General features: G+C 53.8%; 39 non-coding genes across 39 annotated transcripts; all 39 read left to right on the plus strand.

Moving 5' to 3' along the window:
- The first annotated feature begins 163 nt into the window (after positions 1-163).
- Trnah-gug lies at positions 164-235 on the plus strand. Its single transcript has one exon. It is a non-coding gene; the product is annotated as a tRNA-His (tRNA).
- A 747-nt stretch (positions 236-982) lies between these two features.
- Trnal-uag lies at positions 983-1,064 on the plus strand. Its single transcript has one exon. It is a non-coding gene; the product is annotated as a tRNA-Leu (tRNA).
- Positions 1,065-1,509: 445 nt separating this feature from the next.
- On the plus strand, positions 1,510-1,581 carry Trnae-cuc. Its single transcript has one exon. It is a non-coding gene; the product is annotated as a tRNA-Glu (tRNA).
- A 374-nt stretch (positions 1,582-1,955) lies between these two features.
- Positions 1,956-2,027, plus strand: Trnah-gug. Its single transcript has one exon. It is a non-coding gene; the product is annotated as a tRNA-His (tRNA).
- A 747-nt stretch (positions 2,028-2,774) lies between these two features.
- Trnal-uag lies at positions 2,775-2,856 on the plus strand. The gene has a single exon. It is a non-coding gene; the product is annotated as a tRNA-Leu (tRNA).
- Positions 2,857-3,301: 445 nt separating this feature from the next.
- Trnae-cuc lies at positions 3,302-3,373 on the plus strand. Its single transcript has one exon. It is a non-coding gene; the product is annotated as a tRNA-Glu (tRNA).
- A 374-nt stretch (positions 3,374-3,747) lies between these two features.
- Positions 3,748-3,819, plus strand: Trnah-gug. The gene has a single exon. It is a non-coding gene; the product is annotated as a tRNA-His (tRNA).
- A 747-nt stretch (positions 3,820-4,566) lies between these two features.
- Positions 4,567-4,648, plus strand: Trnal-uag. The gene has a single exon. It is a non-coding gene; the product is annotated as a tRNA-Leu (tRNA).
- A 445-nt stretch (positions 4,649-5,093) lies between these two features.
- Trnae-cuc lies at positions 5,094-5,165 on the plus strand. Its single transcript has one exon. It is a non-coding gene; the product is annotated as a tRNA-Glu (tRNA).
- A 374-nt stretch (positions 5,166-5,539) lies between these two features.
- Positions 5,540-5,611, plus strand: Trnah-gug. Its single transcript has one exon. It is a non-coding gene; the product is annotated as a tRNA-His (tRNA).
- A 747-nt stretch (positions 5,612-6,358) lies between these two features.
- Trnal-uag lies at positions 6,359-6,440 on the plus strand. Its single transcript has one exon. It is a non-coding gene; the product is annotated as a tRNA-Leu (tRNA).
- A 445-nt stretch (positions 6,441-6,885) lies between these two features.
- Trnae-cuc lies at positions 6,886-6,957 on the plus strand. Its single transcript has one exon. It is a non-coding gene; the product is annotated as a tRNA-Glu (tRNA).
- Positions 6,958-7,331: 374 nt separating this feature from the next.
- Positions 7,332-7,403, plus strand: Trnah-gug. The gene has a single exon. It is a non-coding gene; the product is annotated as a tRNA-His (tRNA).
- Positions 7,404-8,150: 747 nt separating this feature from the next.
- Positions 8,151-8,232, plus strand: Trnal-uag. Its single transcript has one exon. It is a non-coding gene; the product is annotated as a tRNA-Leu (tRNA).
- A 445-nt stretch (positions 8,233-8,677) lies between these two features.
- On the plus strand, positions 8,678-8,749 carry Trnae-cuc. The gene has a single exon. It is a non-coding gene; the product is annotated as a tRNA-Glu (tRNA).
- Positions 8,750-9,123: 374 nt separating this feature from the next.
- On the plus strand, positions 9,124-9,195 carry Trnah-gug. The gene has a single exon. It is a non-coding gene; the product is annotated as a tRNA-His (tRNA).
- A 747-nt stretch (positions 9,196-9,942) lies between these two features.
- Trnal-uag lies at positions 9,943-10,024 on the plus strand. The gene has a single exon. It is a non-coding gene; the product is annotated as a tRNA-Leu (tRNA).
- Positions 10,025-10,469: 445 nt separating this feature from the next.
- Positions 10,470-10,541, plus strand: Trnae-cuc. Its single transcript has one exon. It is a non-coding gene; the product is annotated as a tRNA-Glu (tRNA).
- A 374-nt stretch (positions 10,542-10,915) lies between these two features.
- On the plus strand, positions 10,916-10,987 carry Trnah-gug. The gene has a single exon. It is a non-coding gene; the product is annotated as a tRNA-His (tRNA).
- Positions 10,988-11,734: 747 nt separating this feature from the next.
- Positions 11,735-11,816, plus strand: Trnal-uag. Its single transcript has one exon. It is a non-coding gene; the product is annotated as a tRNA-Leu (tRNA).
- Positions 11,817-12,261: 445 nt separating this feature from the next.
- On the plus strand, positions 12,262-12,333 carry Trnae-cuc. The gene has a single exon. It is a non-coding gene; the product is annotated as a tRNA-Glu (tRNA).
- A 374-nt stretch (positions 12,334-12,707) lies between these two features.
- On the plus strand, positions 12,708-12,779 carry Trnah-gug. The gene has a single exon. It is a non-coding gene; the product is annotated as a tRNA-His (tRNA).
- Positions 12,780-13,526: 747 nt separating this feature from the next.
- On the plus strand, positions 13,527-13,608 carry Trnal-uag. Its single transcript has one exon. It is a non-coding gene; the product is annotated as a tRNA-Leu (tRNA).
- A 445-nt stretch (positions 13,609-14,053) lies between these two features.
- On the plus strand, positions 14,054-14,125 carry Trnae-cuc. The gene has a single exon. It is a non-coding gene; the product is annotated as a tRNA-Glu (tRNA).
- Positions 14,126-14,499: 374 nt separating this feature from the next.
- Positions 14,500-14,571, plus strand: Trnah-gug. Its single transcript has one exon. It is a non-coding gene; the product is annotated as a tRNA-His (tRNA).
- Positions 14,572-15,318: 747 nt separating this feature from the next.
- On the plus strand, positions 15,319-15,400 carry Trnal-uag. The gene has a single exon. It is a non-coding gene; the product is annotated as a tRNA-Leu (tRNA).
- A 445-nt stretch (positions 15,401-15,845) lies between these two features.
- Positions 15,846-15,917, plus strand: Trnae-cuc. Its single transcript has one exon. It is a non-coding gene; the product is annotated as a tRNA-Glu (tRNA).
- Positions 15,918-16,291: 374 nt separating this feature from the next.
- Trnah-gug lies at positions 16,292-16,363 on the plus strand. The gene has a single exon. It is a non-coding gene; the product is annotated as a tRNA-His (tRNA).
- A 747-nt stretch (positions 16,364-17,110) lies between these two features.
- Positions 17,111-17,192, plus strand: Trnal-uag. Its single transcript has one exon. It is a non-coding gene; the product is annotated as a tRNA-Leu (tRNA).
- Positions 17,193-17,637: 445 nt separating this feature from the next.
- Positions 17,638-17,709, plus strand: Trnae-cuc. The gene has a single exon. It is a non-coding gene; the product is annotated as a tRNA-Glu (tRNA).
- Positions 17,710-18,083: 374 nt separating this feature from the next.
- Positions 18,084-18,155, plus strand: Trnah-gug. The gene has a single exon. It is a non-coding gene; the product is annotated as a tRNA-His (tRNA).
- Positions 18,156-18,902: 747 nt separating this feature from the next.
- Positions 18,903-18,984, plus strand: Trnal-uag. The gene has a single exon. It is a non-coding gene; the product is annotated as a tRNA-Leu (tRNA).
- A 445-nt stretch (positions 18,985-19,429) lies between these two features.
- Positions 19,430-19,501, plus strand: Trnae-cuc. The gene has a single exon. It is a non-coding gene; the product is annotated as a tRNA-Glu (tRNA).
- Positions 19,502-19,875: 374 nt separating this feature from the next.
- Trnah-gug lies at positions 19,876-19,947 on the plus strand. The gene has a single exon. It is a non-coding gene; the product is annotated as a tRNA-His (tRNA).
- Positions 19,948-20,695: 748 nt separating this feature from the next.
- Positions 20,696-20,777, plus strand: Trnal-uag. The gene has a single exon. It is a non-coding gene; the product is annotated as a tRNA-Leu (tRNA).
- Positions 20,778-21,223: 446 nt separating this feature from the next.
- Positions 21,224-21,295, plus strand: Trnae-cuc. The gene has a single exon. It is a non-coding gene; the product is annotated as a tRNA-Glu (tRNA).
- A 374-nt stretch (positions 21,296-21,669) lies between these two features.
- On the plus strand, positions 21,670-21,741 carry Trnah-gug. The gene has a single exon. It is a non-coding gene; the product is annotated as a tRNA-His (tRNA).
- A 747-nt stretch (positions 21,742-22,488) lies between these two features.
- On the plus strand, positions 22,489-22,570 carry Trnal-uag. Its single transcript has one exon. It is a non-coding gene; the product is annotated as a tRNA-Leu (tRNA).
- Positions 22,571-23,016: 446 nt separating this feature from the next.
- Trnae-cuc lies at positions 23,017-23,088 on the plus strand. The gene has a single exon. It is a non-coding gene; the product is annotated as a tRNA-Glu (tRNA).
- Positions 23,089-23,831: the final 743 nt, after the last annotated feature.

Genomic DNA, 23,831 nt, shown 5'->3' on the forward strand with positions numbered 1-23,831 from the left:
CTAACCACTGTAGTTAGTGTCCTGACAGCGCAGGCACGTTCATTTGCTCGTATACATGTGATGGAGACCGTGTCTCACACTGCTGTGGCGTACACCTTGGCCTAGGCTCTGCTGTGTATCGCCACTTGCATTACAGGCAGCTGCTTTCGCGGGCGCGTCCGTGGCCGTGATCGTCTAGTGGTTAGGACATTGCGTTGTGGCCGCAATAACCCAGGTTCGAATCCTGGTCACGGCAATTTTGAAAGTTTTGCCTTGCTGCCGTTGCAATGACGAGTACTCGAAATGACAGTACTCTCTTGATTTTTTCACTCGTGTTCCGCAGGCCGCAGTTTGCCCTACCACTTCATCCCCAACACGTAATGTCGCCTCCCAGAGCGCAGACGTCCGCTGCTCTCTGTAGTCGAAAAGGGCAGTTGTTTGAAGTGCGATGGATGAGCAGCCAGTCCCAGCAGAACAGGAAGCTGTGGCGTGCACTGTTTGTACAAATGCTAGGAACACTGGCGCACCAAGCAGCGCATGTAGCGTGGCCGAGCGCTTTAAGGCGCTGGTTTAAGGCACCAGTATCTCTGTAGGCGCGGTTTCGAATCCCGTAGCTGCCGGCGGTTTTGCTGTGATCGCGTTAACCTGCCGCTTTTTCTTCAAGTGTAACCTCCTTGAGCTCACATATGTTTGATACATGGAGCATTCTAGCTCCGCCTGACAGTTACAGCTACGATACTTTAGTGGTTACGGAAGGCCCAGGTTCGAAACCTGGTCACGGCATGAAAACGTCTCTTGACGCTGTCTCCTTATCTGCGACAGCTACAGACAAGTGGCGTCGCTACCGTACGGCGGGCACGGCTTTTTCTTGCTGTGGATGGCCTAAAGAGACGCTTCCAGTGGGAGAGCAGTGGAAATACATGGCACGGCGATTGCCAAGATACTTCCATTTCGAAGTGATCTTTGTAGTACAAAGGAAACGTTTCGCGGCTGCTGCTCCAACGGTAACGTGGCCGAGCGGTCTAAGGCGCTGGTTTTAGGCACCAGTCTCTTCGGAGGCGTGGGTTCGAATCCCACCGTTGCCACTTTTTACGTCTCATTTTTGTGCCGTTGCGGTGTGTTCTCGTGGGGTAGGACGCAGCTCTTGTGACGCGCGTGCTGTGTAGGTAGCGTGGCCGAGCGGTCTAAGGCGCTGGTTTCAGGCACCATTCTCTTCGGAGGCGTGGGTTCCAATCCCACAGCTGCCAAACGTGTAATGTTTCCTGTGTCGAAGGCAGGTGCACTCATTGCCCGCAAAGGAAACAGCACAACAAGGCGTGAGCGTCTGCTTGGTGAATTGTCGTAGAACAGTGCGTGGTGCAACGACAGGATTTGTAGGCACCTTTTGCTCTCATCATTGCTGGCGTCCGTCTCCACGAAATGCGTCCGGGGCACGCCGTTCTATAACGCGAGAGAGTGGATTTTTTACAGTTGTCGTCAGTTAACCGTGGGTGGCTCCTGCGTTCGCTGGAAAGAGCACTGCCGTCGTTATCCGGTGTGGTCTAGTGGCTAGGATACCTGGCTCTCACCCAGGAGGCCCGGGTTCGATTCCCGGTACCGGAATCGCGCGTTTTTGTTGCTCCTCTTATGCGACTTGTCTCGACTTTGCTCGACTGACGCTACGCTGACGCGTGCAGAAAGCTACGTTAAGTATGATTCACGGCAACACCTGACGGCGAGAGAGATGAAGCGTCTATCCACTTGTTATCCAGCCACATACCTGTAGTCAAGAGGCTTGGGGGACTGCAAGACATTGCCACGGAGGTGAATGCAGCTAACCACTGTAGTTAGTGTCCTGACAGCGCAGGCACGTTCATTTGCTCGTATACATGTGATGGAGACCGTGTCTCACACTGCTGTGGCGTACACCTTGGCCTAGGCTCTGCTGTGTATCGCCACTTGCATTACAGGCAGCTGCTTTCGCGGGCGCGTCCGTGGCCGTGATCGTCTAGTGGTTAGGACATTGCGTTGTGGCCGCAATAACCCAGGTTCGAATCCTGGTCACGGCAATTTTGAAAGTTTTGCCTTGCTGCCGTTGCAATGACGAGTACTCGAAATGACAGTACTCTCTTGATTTTTTCACTCGTGTTCCGCAGGCCGCAGTTTGCCCTACCACTTCATCCCCAACACGTAATGTCGCCTCCCAGAGCGCAGACGTCCGCTGCTCTCTGTAGTCGAAAAGGGCAGTTGTTTGAAGTGCGATGGATGAGCAGCCAGTCCCAGCAGAACAGGAAGCTGTGGCGTGCACTGTTTGTACAAATGCTAGGAACACTGGCGCACCAAGCAGCGCATGTAGCGTGGCCGAGCGCTTTAAGGCGCTGGTTTAAGGCACCAGACTCTCTGTAGGCGCGGTTTCGAATCCCGTAGCTGCCGGGGGCTTTGCTGTGATCGCGTTAAGCTGCCGCTTTTTCTTCAAGTGTAACCTCCTTGAGCTCACATATGTTTGATACATGGAGCATTGTGGCTCCGCCTGACAGTTACAGCTACGATACTTTAGTGGTTACGGAAAGCCCAGGTTCGAAACCTGGTCACGGTACGAAAACGTCTCTTGACGCTGTCTCCTTAACTGCGACAGCTACAGACAAGTGGCGTCGCTACCATACGGCGGGCACGGCTTTTTCTTGCTGTGGATGGCCTAAAGAGACGCTTCCAGTGGGAGAGCAGTGGAAATACATGGCACGGCGATTGCCAAGATACTTCCATTTCGAAGTGATCTTTGTAGTACAAAGGAAACGTTTCGCGGCTGCTGCTCCAACGGTAACGTGGCCGAGCGGTCTAAGGCGCTGGTTTTAGGCACCAGTCTCTTCGGAGGCGTGGGTTCGAATCCCACCGTTGCCACTTTTTACGTCTCATTTTTGTGCCGTTGCGGTGTGTTCTCGTGGGGTAGGACGCAGCTCTTGTGACGCGCGTGCTGTGTAGGTAGCGTGGCCGAGCGGTCTAAGGCGCTGGTTTCAGGCACCATTCTCTTCGGAGGCGTGGGTTCCAATCCCACAGCTGCCAAACGTGTAATGTTTCCTGTGTCGAAGGCAGGTGCACTCATTGCCCGCAAAGGAAACAGCACAACAAGGCGTGAGCGTCTGCTTGGTGAATTGTCGTAGAACAGTGCGTGGTGCAACGACAGGATTTGTAGGCACCTTTTGCTCTCATCATTGCTGGCGTCCGTCTCCACGAAATGCGTCCGGGGCACGCCGTTCTATAACGCGAGAGAGTGGATTTTTTACAGTTGTCGTCAGTTAACCGTGGGTGGCTCCTGCGTTCGCTGGAAAGAGCACTGCCGTCGTTATCCGGTGTGGTCTAGTGGCTAGGATACCTGGCTCTCACCCAGGAGGCCCGGGTTCGATTCCCGGTACCGGAATCGCGCGTTTTTGTTGCTCCTCTTATGCGACTTGTCTCGACTTTGCTCGACTGACGCTACGCTGACGCGTGCAGAAAGCTACGTTAAGTATGATTCACGGCAACACCTGACGGCGAGAGAGATGAAGCGTCTATCCACTTGTTATCCAGCCACATACCTGTAGTCAAGAGGCTTGGGGGACTGCAAGACATTGCCACGGAGGTGAATGCAGCTAACCACTGTAGTTAGTGTCCTGACAGCGCAGGCACGTTCATTTGCTCGTATACATGTGATGGAGACCGTGTCTCACACTGCTGTGGCGTACACCTTGGCCTAGGCTCTGCTGTGTATCGCCACTTGCATTACAGGCAGCTGCTTTCGCGGGCGCGTCCGTGGCCGTGATCGTCTAGTGGTTAGGACATTGCGTTGTGGCCGCAATAACCCAGGTTCGAATCCTGGTCACGGCAATTTTGAAAGTTTTGCCTTGCTGCCGTTGCAATGACGAGTACTCGAAATGACAGTACTCTCTTGATTTTTTCACTCGTGTTCCGCAGGCCGCAGTTTGCCCTACCACTTCATCCCCAACACGTAATGTCGCCTCCCAGAGCGCAGACGTCCGCTGCTCTCTGTAGTCGAAAAGGGCAGTTGTTTGAAGTGCGATGGATGAGCAGCCAGTCCCAGCAGAACAGGAAGCTGTGGCGTGCACTGTTTGTACAAATGCTAGGAACACTGGCGCACCAAGCAGCGCATGTAGCGTGGCCGAGCGCTTTAAGGCGCTGGTTTAAGGCACCAGACTCTCTGTAGGCGCGGTTTCGAATCCCGTAGCTGCCGGGGGCTTTGCTGTGATCGCGTTAAGCTGCCGCTTTTTCTTCAAGTGTAACCTCCTTGAGCTCACATATGTTTGATACATGGAGCATTGTGGCTCCGCCTGACAGTTACAGCTACGATACTTTAGTGGTTACGGAAAGCCCAGGTTCGAAACCTGGTCACGGTACGAAAACGTCTCTTGACGCTGTCTCCTTAACTGCGACAGCTACAGACAAGTGGCGTCGCTACCATACGGCGGGCACGGCTTTTTCTTGCTGTGGATGGCCTAAAGAGACGCTTCCAGTGGGAGAGCAGTGGAAATACATGGCACGGCGATTGCCAAGATACTTCCATTTCGAAGTGATCTTTGTAGTACAAAGGAAACGTTTCGCGGCTGCTGCTCCAACGGTAACGTGGCCGAGCGGTCTAAGGCGCTGGTTTTAGGCACCAGTCTCTTCGGAGGCGTGGGTTCGAATCCCACCGTTGCCACTTTTTACGTCTCATTTTTGTGCCGTTGCGGTGTGTTCTCGTGGGGTAGGACGCAGCTCTTGTGACGCGCGTGCTGTGTAGGTAGCGTGGCCGAGCGGTCTAAGGCGCTGGTTTCAGGCACCATTCTCTTCGGAGGCGTGGGTTCCAATCCCACAGCTGCCAAACGTGTAATGTTTCCTGTGTCGAAGGCAGGTGCACTCATTGCCCGCAAAGGAAACAGCACAACAAGGCGTGAGCGTCTGCTTGGTGAATTGTCGTAGAACAGTGCGTGGTGCAACGACAGGATTTGTAGGCACCTTTTGCTCTCATCATTGCTGGCGTCCGTCTCCACGAAATGCGTCCGGGGCACGCCGTTCTATAACGCGAGAGAGTGGATTTTTTACAGTTGTCGTCAGTTAACCGTGGGTGGCTCCTGCGTTCGCTGGAAAGAGCACTGCCGTCGTTATCCGGTGTGGTCTAGTGGCTAGGATACCTGGCTCTCACCCAGGAGGCCCGGGTTCGATTCCCGGTACCGGAATCGCGCGTTTTTGTTGCTCCTCTTATGCGACTTGTCTCGACTTTGCTCGACTGACGCTACGCTGACGCGTGCAGAAAGCTACGTTAAGTATGATTCACGGCAACACCTGACGGCGAGAGAGATGAAGCGTCTATCCACTTGTTATCCAGCCACATACCTGTAGTCAAGAGGCTTGGGGGACTGCAAGACATTGCCACGGAGGTGAATGCAGCTAACCACTGTAGTTAGTGTCCTGACAGCGCAGGCACGTTCATTTGCTCGTATACATGTGATGGAGACCGTGTCTCACACTGCTGTGGCGTACACCTTGGCCTAGGCTCTGCTGTGTATCGCCACTTGCATTACAGGCAGCTGCTTTCGCGGGCGCGTCCGTGGCCGTGATCGTCTAGTGGTTAGGACATTGCGTTGTGGCCGCAATAACCCAGGTTCGAATCCTGGTCACGGCAATTTTGAAAGTTTTGCCTTGCTGCCGTTGCAATGACGAGTACTCGAAATGACAGTACTCTCTTGATTTTTTCACTCGTGTTCCGCAGGCCGCAGTTTGCCCTACCACTTCATCCCCAACACGTAATGTCGCCTCCCAGAGCGCAGACGTCCGCTGCTCTCTGTAGTCGAAAAGGGCAGTTGTTTGAAGTGCGATGGATGAGCAGCCAGTCCCAGCAGAACAGGAAGCTGTGGCGTGCACTGTTTGTACAAATGCTAGGAACACTGGCGCACCAAGCAGCGCATGTAGCGTGGCCGAGCGCTTTAAGGCGCTGGTTTAAGGCACCAGACTCTCTGTAGGCGCGGTTTCGAATCCCGTAGCTGCCGGGGGCTTTGCTGTGATCGCGTTAAGCTGCCGCTTTTTCTTCAAGTGTAACCTCCTTGAGCTCACATATGTTTGATACATGGAGCATTGTGGCTCCGCCTGACAGTTACAGCTACGATACTTTAGTGGTTACGGAAAGCCCAGGTTCGAAACCTGGTCACGGTACGAAAACGTCTCTTGACGCTGTCTCCTTAACTGCGACAGCTACAGACAAGTGGCGTCGCTACCATACGGCGGGCACGGCTTTTTCTTGCTGTGGATGGCCTAAAGAGACGCTTCCAGTGGGAGAGCAGTGGAAATACATGGCACGGCGATTGCCAAGATACTTCCATTTCGAAGTGATCTTTGTAGTACAAAGGAAACGTTTCGCGGCTGCTGCTCCAACGGTAACGTGGCCGAGCGGTCTAAGGCGCTGGTTTTAGGCACCAGTCTCTTCGGAGGCGTGGGTTCGAATCCCACCGTTGCCACTTTTTACGTCTCATTTTTGTGCCGTTGCGGTGTGTTCTCGTGGGGTAGGACGCAGCTCTTGTGACGCGCGTGCTGTGTAGGTAGCGTGGCCGAGCGGTCTAAGGCGCTGGTTTCAGGCACCATTCTCTTCGGAGGCGTGGGTTCCAATCCCACAGCTGCCAAACGTGTAATGTTTCCTGTGTCGAAGGCAGGTGCACTCATTGCCCGCAAAGGAAACAGCACAACAAGGCGTGAGCGTCTGCTTGGTGAATTGTCGTAGAACAGTGCGTGGTGCAACGACAGGATTTGTAGGCACCTTTTGCTCTCATCATTGCTGGCGTCCGTCTCCACGAAATGCGTCCGGGGCACGCCGTTCTATAACGCGAGAGAGTGGATTTTTTACAGTTGTCGTCAGTTAACCGTGGGTGGCTCCTGCGTTCGCTGGAAAGAGCACTGCCGTCGTTATCCGGTGTGGTCTAGTGGCTAGGATACCTGGCTCTCACCCAGGAGGCCCGGGTTCGATTCCCGGTACCGGAATCGCGCGTTTTTGTTGCTCCTCTTATGCGACTTGTCTCGACTTTGCTCGACTGACGCTACGCTGACGCGTGCAGAAAGCTACGTTAAGTATGATTCACGGCAACACCTGACGGCGAGAGAGATGAAGCGTCTATCCACTTGTTATCCAGCCACATACCTGTAGTCAAGAGGCTTGGGGGACTGCAAGACATTGCCACGGAGGTGAATGCAGCTAACCACTGTAGTTAGTGTCCTGACAGCGCAGGCACGTTCATTTGCTCGTATACATGTGATGGAGACCGTGTCTCACACTGCTGTGGCGTACACCTTGGCCTAGGCTCTGCTGTGTATCGCCACTTGCATTACAGGCAGCTGCTTTCGCGGGCGCGTCCGTGGCCGTGATCGTCTAGTGGTTAGGACATTGCGTTGTGGCCGCAATAACCCAGGTTCGAATCCTGGTCAGGGCAATTTTGAAAGTTTTGCCTTGCTGCCGTTGCAATGACGAGTACTCGAAATGACAGTACTCTCTTGATTTTTTCACTCGTGTTCCGCAGGCCGCAGTTTGCCCTACCACTTCATCCCCAACACGTAATGTCGCCTCCCAGAGCGCAGACGTCCGCTGCTCTCTGTAGTCGAAAAGGGCAGTTGTTTGAAGTGCGATGGATGAGCAGCCAGTCCCAGCAGAACAGGAAGCTGTGGCGTGCACTGTTTGTACAAATGCTAGGAACACTGGCGCACCAAGCAGCGCATGTAGCGTGGCCGAGCGCTTTAAGGCGCTGGTTTAAGGCACCAGACTCTCTGTAGGCGCGGTTTCGAATCCCGTAGCTGCCGGGGGCTTTGCTGTGATCGCGTTAAGCTGCCGCTTTTTCTTCAAGTGTAACCTCCTTGAGCTCACATATGTTTGATACATGGAGCATTGTGGCTCCGCCTGACAGTTACAGCTACGATACTTTAGTGGTTACGGAAAGCCCAGGTTCGAAACCTGGTCACGGTACGAAAACGTCTCTTGACGCTGTCTCCTTAACTGCGACAGCTACAGACAAGTGGCGTCGCTACCATACGGCGGGCACGGCTTTTTCTTGCTGTGGATGGCCTAAAGAGACGCTTCCAGTGGGAGAGCAGTGGAAATACATGGCACGGCGATTGCCAAGATACTTCCATTTCGAAGTGATCTTTGTAGTACAAAGGAAACGTTTTGCGGCTGCTGCTCCAACGGTAACGTGGCCGAGCGGTCTAAGGCGCTGGTTTTAGGCACCAGTCTCTTCGGAGGCGTGGGTTCGAATCCCACCGTTGCCACTTTTTACGTCTCATTTTTGTGCCGTTGCGGTGTGTTCTCGTGGGGTAGGACGCAGCTCTTGTGACGCGCGTGCTGTGTAGGTAGCGTGGCCGAGCGGTCTAAGGCGCTGGTTTCAGGCACCATTCTCTTCGGAGGCGTGGGTTCCAATCCCACAGCTGCCAAACGTGTAATGTTTCCTGTGTCGAAGGCAGGTGCACTCATTGCCCGCAAAGGAAACAGCACAACAAGGCGTGAGCGTCTGCTTGGTGAATTGTCGTAGAACAGTGCGTGGTGCAACGACAGGATTTGTAGGCACCTTTTGCTCTCATCATTGCTGGCGTCCGTCTCCACGAAATGCGTCCGGGGCACGCCGTTCTATAACGCGAGAGAGTGGATTTTTTACAGTTGTCGTCAGTTAACCGTGGGTGGCTCCTGCGTTCGCTGGAAAGAGCACTGCCGTCGTTATCCGGTGTGGTCTAGTGGCTAGGATACCTGGCTCTCACCCAGGAGGCCCGGGTTCGATTCCCGGTACCGGAATCGCGCGTTTTTGTTGCTCCTCTTATGCGACTTGTCTCGACTTTGCTCGACTGACGCTACGCTGACGCGTGCAGAAAGCTACGTTAAGTATGATTCACGGCAACACCTGACGGCGAGAGAGATGAAGCGTCTATCCACTTGTTATCCAGCCACATACCTGTAGTCAAGAGGCTTGGGGGACTGCAAGACATTGCCACGGAGGTGAATGCAGCTAACCACTGTAGTTAGTGTCCTGACAGCGCAGGCACGTTCATTTGCTCGTATACATGTGATGGAGACCGTGTCTCACACTGCTGTGGCGTACACCTTGGCCTAGGCTCTGCTGTGTATCGCCACTTGCATTACAGGCAGCTGCTTTCGCGGGCGCGTCCGTGGCCGTGATCGTCTAGTGGTTAGGACATTGCGTTGTGGCCGCAATAACCCAGGTTCGAATCCTGGTCACGGCAATTTTGAAAGTTTTGCCTTGCTGCCGTTGCAATGACGAGTACTCGAAATGACAGTACTCTCTTGATTTTTTCACTCGTGTTCCGCAGGCCGCAGTTTGCCCTACCACTTCATCCCCAACACGTAATGTCGCCTCCCAGAGCGCAGACGTCCGCTGCTCTCTGTAGTCGAAAAGGGCAGTTGTTTGAAGTGCGATGGATGAGCAGCCAGTCCCAGCAGAACAGGAAGCTGTGGCGTGCACTGTTTGTACAAATGCTAGGAACACTGGCGCACCAAGCAGCGCATGTAGCGTGGCCGAGCGCTTTAAGGCGCTGGTTTAAGGCACCAGACTCTCTGTAGGCGCGGTTTCGAATCCCGTAGCTGCCGGGGGCTTTGCTGTGATCGCGTTAAGCTGCCGCTTTTTCTTCAAGTGTAACCTCCTTGAGCTCACATATGTTTGATACATGGAGCATTGTGGCTCCGCCTGACAGTTACAGCTACGATACTTTAGTGGTTACGGAAAGCCCAGGTTCGAAACCTGGTCACGGTACGAAAACGTCTCTTGACGCTGTCTCCTTAACTGCGACAGCTACAGACAAGTGGCGTCGCTACCATACGGCGGGCACGGCTTTTTCTTGCTGTGGATGGCCTAAAGAGACGCTTCCAGTGGGAGAGCAGTGGAAATACATGGCACGGCGATTGCCAAGATACTTCCATTTCGAAGTGATCTTTGTAGTACAAAGGAAACGTTTCGCGGCTGCTGCTCCAACGGTAACGTGGCCGAGCGGTCTAAGGCGCTGGTTTTAGGCACCAGTCTCTTCGGAGGCGTGGGTTCGAATCCCACCGTTGCCACTTTTTACGTCTCATTTTTGTGCCGTTGCGGTGTGTTCTCGTGGGGTAGGACGCAGCTCTTGTGACGCGCGTGCTGTGTAGGTAGCGTGGCCGAGCGGTCTAAGGCGCTGGTTTCAGGCACCATTCTCTTCGGAGGCGTGGGTTCCAATCCCACAGCTGCCAAACGTGTAATGTTTCCTGTGTCGAAGGCAGGTGCACTCATTGCCCGCAAAGGAAACAGCACAACAAGGCGTGAGCGTCTGCTTGGTGAATTGTCGTAGAACAGTGCGTGGTGCAACGACAGGATTTGTAGGCACCTTTTGCTCTCATCATTGCTGGCGTCCGTCTCCACGAAATGCGTCCGGGGCACGCCGTTCTATAACGCGAGAGAGTGGATTTTTTACAGTTGTCGTCAGTTAACCGTGGGTGGCTCCTGCGTTCGCTGGAAAGAGCACTGCCGTCGTTATCCGGTGTGGTCTAGTGGCTAGGATACCTGGCTCTCACCCAGGAGGCCCGGGTTCGATTCCCGGTACCGGAATCGCGCGTTTTTGTTGCTCCTCTTATGCGACTTGTCTCGACTTTGCTCGACTGACGCTACGCTGACGCGTGCAGAAAGCTACGTTAAGTATGATTCACGGCAACACCTGACGGCGAGAGAGATGAAGCGTCTATCCACTTGTTATCCAGCCACATACCTGTAGTCAAGAGGCTTGGGGGACTGCAAGACATTGCCACGGAGGTGAATGCAGCTAACCACTGTAGTTAGTGTCCTGACAGCGCAGGCACGTTCATTTGCTCGTATACATGTGATGGAGACCGTGTCTCACACTGCTGTGGCGTACACCTTGGCCTAGGCTCTGCTGTGTATCGCCACTTGCATTACAGGCAGCTGCTTTCGCGGGCGCGTCCGTGGCCGTGATCGTCTAGTGGTTAGGACATTGCGTTGTGGCCGCAATAACCCAGGTTCGAATCCTGGTCACGGCAATTTTGAAAGTTTTGCCTTGCTGCCGTTGCAATGACGAGTACTCGAAATGACAGTACTCTCTTGATTTTTTCACTCGTGTTCCGCAGGCCGCAGTTTGCCCTACCACTTCATCCCCAACACGTAATGTCGCCTCCCAGAGCGCAGACGTCCGCTGCTCTCTGTAGTCGAAAAGGGCAGTTGTTTGAAGTGCGATGGATGAGCAGCCAGTCCCAGCAGAACAGGAAGCTGTGGCGTGCACTGTTTGTACAAATGCTAGGAACACTGGCGCACCAAGCAGCGCATGTAGCGTGGCCGAGCGCTTTAAGGCGCTGGTTTAAGGCACCAGACTCTCTGTAGGCGCGGTTTCGAATCCCGTAGCTGCCGGGGGCTTTGCTGTGATCGCGTTAAGCTGCCGCTTTTTCTTCAAGTGTAACCTCCTTGAGCTCACATATGTTTGATACATGGAGCATTGTGGCTCCGCCTGACAGTTACAGCTACGATACTTTAGTGGTTACGGAAAGCCCAGGTTCGAAACCTGGTCACGGTACGAAAACGTCTCTTGACGCTGTCTCCTTAACTGCGACAGCTACAGACAAGTGGCGTCGCTACCATACGGCGGGCACGGCTTTTTCTTGCTGTGGATGGCCTAAAGAGACGCTTCCAGTGGGAGAGCAGTGGAAATACATGGCACGGCGATTGCCAAGATACTTCCATTTCGAAGTGATCTTTGTAGTACAAAGGAAACGTTTCGCGGCTGCTGCTCCAACGGTAACGTGGCCGAGCGGTCTAAGGCGCTGGTTTTAGGCACCAGTCTCTTCGGAGGCGTGGGTTCGAATCCCACCGTTGCCACTTTTTACGTCTCATTTTTGTGCCGTTGCGGTGTGTTCTCGTGGGGTAGGACGCAGCTCTTGTGACGCGCGTGCTGTGTAGGTAGCGTGGCCGAGCGGTCTAAGGCGCTGGTTTCAGGCACCATTCTCTTCGGAGGCGTGGGTTCCAATCCCACAGCTGCCAAACGTGTAATGTTTCCTGTGTCGAAGGCAGGTGCACTCATTGCCCGCAAAGGAAACAGCACAACAAGGCGTGAGCGTCTGCTTGGTGAATTGTCGTAGAACAGTGCGTGGTGCAACGACAGGATTTGTAGGCACCTTTTGCTCTCATCATTGCTGGCGTCCGTCTCCACGAAATGCGTCCGGGGCACGCCGTTCTATAACGCGAGAGAGTGGATTTTTTACAGTTGTCGTCAGTTAACCGTGGGTGGCTCCTGCGTTCGCTGGAAAGAGCACTGCCGTCGTTATCCGGTGTGGTCTAGTGGCTAGGATACCTGGCTCTCACCCAGGAGGCCCGGGTTCGATTCCCGGTACCGGAATCGCGCGTTTTTGTTGCTCCTCTTATGCGACTTGTCTCGACTTTGCTCGACTGACGCTACGCTGACGCGTGCAGAAAGCTACGTTAAGTATGATTCACGGCAACACCTGACGGCGAGAGAGATGAAGCGTCTATCCACTTGTTATCCAGCCACATACCTGTAGTCAAGAGGCTTGGGGGACTGCAAGACATTGCCACGGAGGTGAATGCAGCTAACCACTGTAGTTAGTGTCCTGACAGCGCAGGCACGTTCATTTGCTCGTATACATGTGATGGAGACCGTGTCTCACACTGCTGTGGCGTACACCTTGGCCTAGGCTCTGCTGTGTATCGCCACTTGCATTACAGGCAGCTGCTTTCGCGGGCGCGTCCGTGGCCGTGATCGTCTAGTGGTTAGGACATTGCGTTGTGGCCGCAATAACCCAGGTTCGAATCCTGGTCACGGCAATTTTGAAAGTTTTGCCTTGCTGCCGTTGCAATGACGAGTACTCGAAATGACAGTACTCTCTTGATTTTTTCACTCGTGTTCCGCAGGCCGCAGTTTGCCCTACCACTTCATCCCCAACACGTAATGTCGCCTCCCAGAGCGCAGACGTCCGCTGCTCTCTGTAGTCGAAAAGGGCAGTTGTTTGAAGTGCGATGGATGAGCAGCCAGTCCCAGCAGAACAGGAAGCTGTGGCGTGCACTGTTTGTACAAATGCTAGGAACACTGGCGCACCAAGCAGCGCATGTAGCGTGGCCGAGCGCTTTAAGGCGCTGGTTTAAGGCACCAGACTCTCTGTAGGCGCGGTTTCGAATCCCGTAGCTGCCGGGGGCTTTGCTGTGATCGCGTTAAGCTGCCGCTTTTTCTTCAAGTGTAACCTCCTTGAGCTCACATATGTTTGATACATGGAGCATTGTGGCTCCGCCTGACAGTTACAGCTACGATACTTTAGTGGTTACGGAAAGCCCAGGTTCGAAACCTGGTCACGGTACGAAAACGTCTCTTGACGCTGTCTCCTTAACTGCGACAGCTACAGACAAGTGGCGTCGCTACCATACGGCGGGCACGGCTTTTTCTTGCTGTGGATGGCCTAAAGAGACGCTTCCAGTGGGAGAGCAGTGGAAATACATGGCACGGCGATTGCCAAGATACTTCCATTTCGAAGTGATCTTTGTAGTACAAAGGAAACGTTTCGCGGCTGCTGCTCCAACGGTAACGTGGCCGAGCGGTCTAAGGCGCTGGTTTTAGGCACCAGTCTCTTCGGAGGCGTGGGTTCGAATCCCACCGTTGCCACTTTTTACGTCTCATTTTTGTGCCGTTGCGGTGTGTTCTCGTGGGGTAGGACGCAGCTCTTGTGACGCGCGTGCTGTGTAGGTAGCGTGGCCGAGCGGTCTAAGGCGCTGGTTTCAGGCACCATTCTCTTCGGAGGCGTGGGTTCCAATCCCACAGCTGCCAAACGTGTAATGTTTCCTGTGTCGAAGGCAGGTGCACTCATTGCCCGCAAAGGAAACAGCACAACAAGGCGTGAGCGTCTGCTTGGTGAATTGTCGTAGAACAGTGCGTGGTGCAACGACAGGATTTGTAGGCACCTTTTGCTCTCATCATTGCTGGCGTCCGTCTCCACGAAATGCGTCCGGGGCACGCCGTTCTATAACGCGAGAGAGTGGATTTTTTACAGTTGTCGTCAGTTAACCGTGGGTGGCTCCTGCGTTCGCTGGAAAGAGCACTGCCGTCGTTATCCGGTGTGGTCTAGTGGCTAGGATACCTGGCTCTCACCCAGGAGGCCCGGGTTCGATTCCCGGTACCGGAATCGCGCGTTTTTGTTGCTCCTCTTATGCGACTTGTCTCGACTTTGCTCGACTGACGCTACGCTGACGCGTGCAGAAAGCTACGTTAAGTATGATTCACGGCAACACCTGACGGCGAGAGAGATGAAGCGTCTATCCACTTGTTATCCAGCCACATACCTGTAGTCAAGAGGCTTGGGGGACTGCAAGACATTGCCACGGAGGTGAATGCAGCTAACCACTGTAGTTAGTGTCCTGACAGCGCAGGCACGTTCATTTGCTCGTATACATGTGATGGAGACCGTGTCTCACACTGCTGTGGCGTACACCTTGGCCTAGGCTCTGCTGTGTATCGCCACTTGCATTACAGGCAGCTGCTTTCGCGGGCGCGTCCGTGGCCGTGATCGTCTAGTGGTTAGGACATTGCGTTGTGGCCGCAATAACCCAGGTTCGAATCCTGGTCACGGCAATTTTGAAAGTTTTGCCTTGCTGCCGTTGCAATGACGAGTACTCGAAATGACAGTACTCTCTTGATTTTTTCACTCGTGTTCCGCAGGCCGCAGTTTGCCCTACCACTTCATCCCCAACACGTAATGTCGCCTCCCAGAGCGCAGACGTCCGCTGCTCTCTGTAGTCGAAAAGGGCAGTTGTTTGAAGTGCGATGGATGAGCAGCCAGTCCCAGCAGAACAGGAAGCTGTGGCGTGCACTGTTTGTACAAATGCTAGGAACACTGGCGCACCAAGCAGCGCATGTAGCGTGGCCGAGCGCTTTAAGGCGCTGGTTTAAGGCACCAGACTCTCTGTAGGCGCGGTTTCGAATCCCGTAGCTGCCGGGGGCTTTGCTGTGATCGCGTTAAGCTGCCGCTTTTTCTTCAAGTGTAACCTCCTTGAGCTCACATATGTTTGATACATGGAGCATTGTGGCTCCGCCTGACAGTTACAGCTACGATACTTTAGTGGTTACGGAAAGCCCAGGTTCGAAACCTGGTCACGGTACGAAAACGTCTCTTGACGCTGTCTCCTTAACTGCGACAGCTACAGACAAGTGGCGTCGCTACCATACGGCGGGCACGGCTTTTTCTTGCTGTGGATGGCCTAAAGAGACGCTTCCAGTGGGAGAGCAGTGGAAATACATGGCACGGCGATTGCCAAGATACTTCCATTTCGAAGTGATCTTTGTAGTACAAAGGAAACGTTTCGCGGCTGCTGCTCCAACGGTAACGTGGCCGAGCGGTCTAAGGCGCTGGTTTTAGGCACCAGTCTCTTCGGAGGCGTGGGTTCGAATCCCACCGTTGCCACTTTTTACGTCTCATTTTTGTGCCGTTGCGGTGTGTTCTCGTGGGGTAGGACGCAGCTCTTGTGACGCGCGTGCTGTGTAGGTAGCGTGGCCGAGCGGTCTAAGGCGCTGGTTTCAGGCACCATTCTCTTCGGAGGCGTGGGTTCCAATCCCACAGCTGCCAAACGTGTAATGTTTCCTGTGTCGAAGGCAGGTGCACTCATTGCCCGCAAAGGAAACAGCACAACAAGGCGTGAGCGTCTGCTTGGTGAATTGTCGTAGAACAGTGCGTGGTGCAACGACAGGATTTGTAGGCACCTTTTGCTCTCATCATTGCTGGCGTCCGTCTCCACGAAATGCGTCCGGGGCACGCCGTTCTATAACGCGAGAGAGTGGATTTTTTACAGTTGTCGTCAGTTAACCGTGGGTGGCTCCTGCGTTCGCTGGAAAGAGCACTGCCGTCGTTATCCGGTGTGGTCTAGTGGCTAGGATACCTGGCTCTCACCCAGGAGGCCCGGGTTCGATTCCCGGTACCGGAATCGCGCGTTTTTGTTGCTCCTCTTATGCGACTTGTCTCGACTTTGCTCGACTGACGCTACGCTGACGCGTGCAGAAAGCTACGTTAAGTATGATTCACGGCAACACCTGACGGCGAGAGAGATGAAGCGTCTATCCACTTGTTATCCAGCCACATACCTGTAGTCAAGAGGCTTGGGGGACTGCAAGACATTGCCACGGAGGTGAATGCAGCTAACCACTGTAGTTAGTGTCCTGACAGCGCAGGCACGTTCATTTGCTCGTATACATGTGATGGAGACCGTGTCTCACACTGCTGTGGCGTACACCTTGGCCTAGGCTCTGCTGTGTATCGCCACTTGCATTACAGGCAGCTGCTTTCGCGGGCGCGTCCGTGGCCGTGATCGTCTAGTGGTTAGGACATTGCGTTGTGGCCGCAATAACCCAGGTTCGAATCCTGGTCACGGCAATTTTGAAAGTTTTGCCTTGCTGCCGTTGCAATGACGAGTACTCGAAATGACAGTACTCTCTTGATTTTTTCACTCGTGTTCCGCAGGCCGCAGTTTGCCCTACCACTTCATCCCCAACACGTAATGTCGCCTCCCAGAGCGCAGACGTCCGCTGCTCTCTGTAGTCGAAAAGGGCAGTTGTTTGAAGTGCGATGGATGAGCAGCCAGTCCCAGCAGAACAGGAAGCTGTGGCGTGCACTGTTTGTACAAATGCTAGGAACACTGGCGCACCAAGCAGCGCATGTAGCGTGGCCGAGCGCTTTAAGGCGCTGGTTTAAGGCACCAGACTCTCTGTAGGCGCGGTTTCGAATCCCGTAGCTGCCGGGGGCTTTGCTGTGATCGCGTTAAGCTGCCGCTTTTTCTTCAAGTGTAACCTCCTTGAGCTCACATATGTTTGATACATGGAGCATTGTGGCTCCGCCTGACAGTTACAGCTACGATACTTTAGTGGTTACGGAAAGCCCAGGTTCGAAACCTGGTCACGGTACGAAAACGTCTCTTGACGCTGTCTCCTTAACTGCGACAGCTACAGACAAGTGGCGTCGCTACCATACGGCGGGCACGGCTTTTTCTTGCTGTGGATGGCCTAAAGAGACGCTTCCAGTGGGAGAGCAGTGGAAATACATGGCACGGCGATTGCCAAGATACTTCCATTTCGAAGTGATCTTTGTAGTACAAAGGAAACGTTTTGCGGCTGCTGCTCCAACGGTAACGTGGCCGAGCGGTCTAAGGCGCTGGTTTTAGGCACCAGTCTCTTCGGAGGCGTGGGTTCGAATCCCACCGTTGCCACTTTTTACGTCTCATTTTTGTGCCGTTGCGGTGTGTTCTCGTGGGGTAGGACGCAGCTCTTGTGACGCGCGTGCTGTGTAGGTAGCGTGGCCGAGCGGTCTAAGGCGCTGGTTTCAGGCACCATTCTCTTCGGAGGCGTGGGTTCCAATCCCACAGCTGCCAAACGTGTAATGTTTCCTGTGTCGAAGGCAGGTGCACTCATTGCCCGCAAAGGAAACAGCACAACAAGGCGTGAGCGTCTGCTTGGTGAATTGTCGTAGAACAGTGCGTGGTGCAACGACAGGATTTGTAGGCACCTTTTGCTCTCATCATTGCTGGCGTCCGTCTCCACGAAATGCGTCCGGGGCACGCCGTTCTATAACGCGAGAGAGTGGATTTTTTACAGTTGTCGTCAGTTAACCGTGGGTGGCTCCTGCGTTCGCTGGAAAGAGCACTGCCGTCGTTATCCGGTGTGGTCTAGTGGCTAGGATACCTGGCTCTCACCCAGGAGGCCCGGGTTCGATTCCCGGTACCGGAATCGCGCGTTTTTGTTGCTCCTCTTATGCGACTTGTCTCGACTTTGCTCGACTGACGCTACGCTGACGCGTGCAGAAAGCTACGTTAAGTATGATTCACGGCAACACCTGACGGCGAGAGAGATGAAGCGTCTATCCACTTGTTATCCAGCCACATACCTGTAGTCAAGAGGCTTGGGGGACTGCAAGACATTGCCACGGAGGTGAATGCAGCTAACCACTGTAGTTAGTGTCCTGACAGCGCAGGCACGTTCATTTGCTCGTATACATGTGATGGAGACCGTGTCTCACACTGCTGTGGCGTACACCTTGGCCTAGGCTCTGCTGTGTATCGCCACTTGCATTACAGGCAGCTGCTTTCGCGGGCGCGTCCGTGGCCGTGATCGTCTAGTGGTTAGGACATTGCGTTGTGGCCGCAATAACCCAGGTTCGAATCCTGGTCACGGCAATTTTGAAAGTTTTGCCTTGCTGCCGTTGCAATGACGAGTACTCGAAATGACAGTACTCTGTTGATTTTTTCACTCGTGTTCCGCAGGCCGCAGTTTGCCCTACCACTTCATCCCCAACACGTAATGTCGCCTCCCAGAGCGCAGACGTCCGCTGCTCTCTGTAGTCGAAAAGGGCAGTTGTTTGAAGTGCGATGGATGAGCAGCCAGTCCCAGCAGAACAGGAAGCTGTGGCGTGCACTGTTTGTACAAATGCTAGGAACACTGGCGCACCAAGCAGCGCATGTAGCGTGGCCGAGCGCTTTAAGGCGCTGGTTTAAGGCACCAGACTCTCTGTAGGCGCGGTTTCGAATCCCGTAGCTGCCGGGGGCTTTGCTGTGATCGCGTTAAGCTGCCGCTTTTTCTTCAAGTGTAACCTCCTTGAGCTCACATATGTTTGATACATGGAGCATTGTGGCTCCGCCTGACAGTTACAGCTACGATACTTTAGTGGTTACGGAAAGCCCAGGTTCGAAACCTGGTCACGGTACGAAAACGTCTCTTGACGCTGTCTCCTTAACTGCGACAGCTACAGACAAGTGGCGTCGCTACCATACGGCGGGCACGGCTTTTTCTTGCTGTGGATGGCCTAAAGAGACGCTTCCAGTGGGAGAGCAGTGGAAATACATGGCACGGCGATTGCCAAGATACTTCCATTTCGAAGTGATCTTTGTAGTACAAAGGAAACGTTTCGCGGCTGCTGCTCCAACGGTAACGTGGCCGAGCGGTCTAAGGCGCTGGTTTTAGGCACCAGTCTCTTCGGAGGCGTGGGTTCGAATCCCACCGTTGCCACTTTTTACGTCTCATTTTTGTGCCGTTGCGGTGTGTTCTCGTGGGGTAGGACGCAGCTCTTGTGACGCGCGTGCTGTGTAGGTAGCGTGGCCGAGCGGTCTAAGGCGCTGGTTTCAGGCACCATTCTCTTCGGAGGCGTGGGTTCCAATCCCACAGCTGCCAAACGTGTAATGTTTCCTGTGTCGAAGGCAGGTGCACTCATTGCCCGCAAAGGAAACAGCACAACAAGGCGTGAGCGTCTGCTTGGTGAATTGTCGTAGAACAGTGCGTGGTGCAACGACAGGATTTGTAGGCACCTTTTGCTCTCATCATTGCTGGCGTCCGTCTCCACGAAATGCGTCCGGGGCACGCCGTTCTATAACGCGAGAGAGTGGATTTTTTACAGTTGTCGTCAGTTAACCGTGGGTGGCTCCTGCGTTCGCTGGAAAGAGCACTGCCGTCGTTATCCGGTGTGGTCTAGTGGCTAGGATACCTGGCTCTCACCCAGGAGGCCCGGGTTCGATTCCCGGTACCGGAATCGCGCGTTTTTGTTGCTCCTCTTATGCGACTTGTCTCGACTTTGCTCGACTGACGCTACGCTGACGCGTGCAGAAAGCTACGTTAAGTATGATTCACGGCAACACCTGACGGCGAGAGAGATGAAGCGTCTATCCACTTGTTATCCAGCCACATACCTGTAGTCAAGAGGCTTGGGGGACTGCAAGACATTGCCACGGAGGTGAATGCAGCTAACCACTGTAGTTAGTGTCCTGACAGCGCAGGCACGTTCATTTGCTCGTATACATGTGATGGAGACCGTGTCTCACACTGCTGTGGCGTACACCTTGGCCTAGGCTCTGCTGTGTATCGCCACTTGCATTACAGGCAGCTGCTTTCGCGGGCGCGTCCGTGGCCGTGATCGTCTAGTGGTTAGGACATTGCGTTGTGGCCGCAATAACCCAGGTTCGAATCCTGGTCACGGCAATTTTGAAAGTTTTGCCTTGCTGCCGTTGCAATGACGAGTACTCGAAATGACAGTACTCTCTTGATTTTTTCACTCGTGTTCCGCAGGCCGCAGTTTGCCCTACCACTTCATCCCCAACACGTAATGTCGCCTCCCAGAGCGCAGACGTCCGCTGCTCTCTGTAGTCGAAAAGGGCAGTTGTTTGAAGTGCGATGGATGAGCAGCCAGTCCCAGCAGAACAGGAAGCTGTGGCGTGCACTGTTTGTACAAATGCTAGGAACACTGGCGCACCAAGCAGCGCATGTAGCGTGGCCGAGCGCTTTAAGGCGCTGGTTTAAGGCACCAGACTCTCTGTAGGCGCGGTTTCGAATCCCGTAGCTGCCGGGGGCTTTGCTGTGATCGCGTTAAGCTGCCGCTTTTTCTTCAAGTGTAACCTCCTTGAGCTCACATATGTTTGATACATGGAGCATTGTGGCTCCGCCTGACAGTTACAGCTACGATACTTTAGTGGTTACGGAAAGCCCAGGTTCGAAACCTGGTCACGGTACGAAAACGTCTCTTGACGCTGTCTCCTTAACTGCGACAGCTACAGACAAGTGGCGTCGCTACCATACGGCGGGGCACGGCTTTTTCTTGCTGTGGATGGCCTAAAGAGACGCTTCCAGTGGGAGAGCAGTGGAAATACATGGCACGGCGATTGCCAAGATACTTCCATTTCGAAGTGATCTTTGTAGTACAAAGGAAACGTTTCGCGGCTGCTGCTCCAACGGTAACGTGGCCGAGCGGTCTAAGGCGCTGGTTTTAGGCACCAGTCTCTTCGGAGGCGTGGGTTCGAATCCCACCGTTGCCACTTTTTACGTCTCATTTTTGTGCCGTTGCGGTGTGTTCTCGTGGGGTAGGACGCAGCTCTTGTGACGCGCGTGCTGTGTAGGTAGCGTGGCCGAGCGGTCTAAGGCGCTGGTTTCAGGCACCATTCTCTTCGGAGGCGTGGGTTCCAATCCCACAGCTGCCAAACGTGTAATGTTTCCTGTGTCGAAGGCAGGTGCACTCATTGCCCGCAAAGGAAACAGCACAACAAGGCGTGAGCGTCTGCTTGGTGAATTGTCGTAGAACAGTGCGTGGTGCAACGACAGGATTTGTAGGCACCTTTTGCTCTCATCATTGCTGGCGTCCGTCTCCACGAAATGCGTCCGGGGCACGCCGTTCTATAACGCGAGAGAGTGGATTTTTTAACAGTTGTCGTCAGTTAACCGTGGGTGGCTCCTGCGTTCGCTGGAAAGAGCACTGCCGTCGTTATCCGGTGTGGTCTAGTGGCTAGGATACCTGGCTCTCACCCAGGAGGCCCGGGTTCGATTCCCGGTACCGGAATCGCGCGTTTTTGTTGCTCCTCTTATGCGACTTGTCTCGACTTTGCTCGACTGACGCTACGCTGACGCGTGCAGAAAGCTACGTTAAGTATGATTCACGGCAACACCTGACGGCGAGAGAGATGAAGCGTCTATCCACTTGTTATCCAGCCACATACCTGTAGTCAAGAGGCTTGGGGGACTGCAAGACATTGCCACGGAGGTGAATGCAGCTAACCACTGTAGTTAGTGTCCTGACAGCGCAGGCACGTTCATTTGCTCGTATACATGTGATGGAGACCGTGTCTCACACTGCTGTGGCGTACACCTTGGCCTAGGCTCTGCTGTGTATCGCCACTTGCATTACAGGCAGCTGCTTTCGCGGGCGCGTCCGTGGCCGTGATCGTCTAGTGGTTAGGACATTGCGTTGTGGCCGCAATAACCCAGGTTCGAATCCTGGTCACGGCAATTTTGAAAGTTTTGCCTTGCTGCCGTTGCAATGACGAGTACTCGAAATGACAGTACTCTCTTGATTTTTTCACTCGTGTTCCGCAGGCCGCAGTTTGCCCTACCACTTCATCCCCAACACGTAATGTCGCCTCCCAGAGCGCAGACGTCCGCTGCTCTCTGTAGTCGAAAAGGGCAGTTGTTTGAAGTGCGATGGATGAGCAGCCAGTCCCAGCAGAACAGGAAGCTGTGGCGTGCACTGTTTGTACAAATGCTAGGAACACTGGCGCACCAAGCAGCGCATGTAGCGTGGCCGAGCGCTTTAAGGCGCTGGTTTAAGGCACCAGACTCTCTGTAGGCGCGGTTTCGAATCCCGTAGCTGCCGGGGGCTTTGCTGTGATCGCGTTAAGCTGCCGCTTTTTCTTCAAGTGTAACCTCCTTGAGCTCACATATGTTTGATACATGGAGCATTGTGGCTCCGCCTGACAGTTACAGCTACGATACTTTAGTGGTTACGGAAAGCCCAGGTTCGAAACCTGGTCACGGTACGAAAACGTCTCTTGACGCTGTCTCCTTAACTGCGACAGCTACAGACAAGTGGCGTCGCTACCATACGGCGGGCACGGCTTTTTCTTGCTGTGGATGGCCTAAAGAGACGCTTCCAGTGGGAGAGCAGTGGAAATACATGGCACGGCGATTGCCAAGATACTTCCATTTCGAAGTGATCTTTGTAGTACAAAGGAAACGTTTCGCGGCTGCTGCTCCAACGGTAACGTGGCCGAGCGGTCTAAGGCGCTGGTTTTAGGCACCAGTCTCTTCGGAGGCGTGGGTTCGAATCCCACCGTTGCCACTTTTTACGTCTCATTTTTGTGCCGTTGCGGTGTGTTCTCGTGGGGGTAGGACGCAGCTCTTGTGACGCGCGTGCTGTGTAGGTAGCGTGGCCGAGCGGTCTAAGGCGCTGGTTTCAGGCACCATTCTCTTCGGAGGCGTGGGTTCCAATCCCACAGCTGCCAAACGTGTAATGTTTCCTGTGTCGAAGGCAGGTGCACTCATTGCCCGCAAAGGAAACAGCACAACAAGGCGTGAGCGTCTGCTTGGTGAATTGTCGTAGAACAGTGCGTGGTGCAACGACAGGATTTGTAGGCACCTTTTGCTCTCATCATTGCTGGCGTCCGTCTCCACGAAATGCGTCCGGGGCACGCCGTTCTATAACGCGAGAGAGTGGATTTTTTACAGTTGTCGTCAGTTAACCGTGGGTGGCTCCTGCGTTCGCTGGAAAGAGCACTGCCGTCGTTATCCGGTGTGGTCTAGTGGCTAGGATACCTGGCTCTCACCCAGGAGGCCCGGGTTCGATTCCCGGTACCGGAATCGGGTAGCCATTATGGTTCCATCAAAGAAACATCAGATTGGGATCTAAGAAAGCAGCGAAGGGGAAAATGGGAGTATGAATTACTTTCCTGCTAAGATGCGCTTCACCTGAATGTGTGATCCTTTATCAGGATTTAGAGGTTTGACCTGGATGGGTGGGAGGATGGGGTCCGGATCAACTGGAGCAGTAGAATTCAGTTTAACTTTCACTTTATCGATCTCATCCCTGTGAGGTTTCAGTTTCTGTGAGAATTTGTGTGTCGATTTCTAGGATAGGAGATCATCGTTCTTTTCTACAGCCTGCAGCAGGTGGCTCTTATTGGTTTGGATGGTGGTAGACTATTGGCCTATTTCATCCTGGGAGGAGGGCACCTTGGCAGATGTCCTCTTTCTTTATGGCACTTTGGGCATGTTGGTCGAACTGAAAAACAGGCACCAACATATGGCAACAGCCAGGAAATGCAGTTTAAAACCTTGTCATCAGATTAGGTGTGAATTCTGACACAATGTTTGCAAAGTCTGATGTCATATCGGTTGAGCAGTGTCCTTCCAACTTTTTCTTAGGCTCTTGATAAGACAGGCAGTCAACTGTTTTATACTCCTGGACTTTCTTCTTCTCTTGAAAACGAAACATATCAGCGAATGAGCGGGATGGTGTTCTGGACAGTTTACACATATAAGGGGTTATTGCAGAGGCTGCCCTCACAAGTTGCCTCATTAGTACTGAGGAAGGGCATATCTCC

This window comes from Schistocerca piceifrons, unplaced genomic scaffold, assembly GCF_021461385.2.
Source record: "Schistocerca piceifrons isolate TAMUIC-IGC-003096 unplaced genomic scaffold, iqSchPice1.1 HiC_scaffold_449, whole genome shotgun sequence".
Taxonomy (NCBI): domain Eukaryota; kingdom Metazoa; phylum Arthropoda; class Insecta; order Orthoptera; family Acrididae; genus Schistocerca; species Schistocerca piceifrons.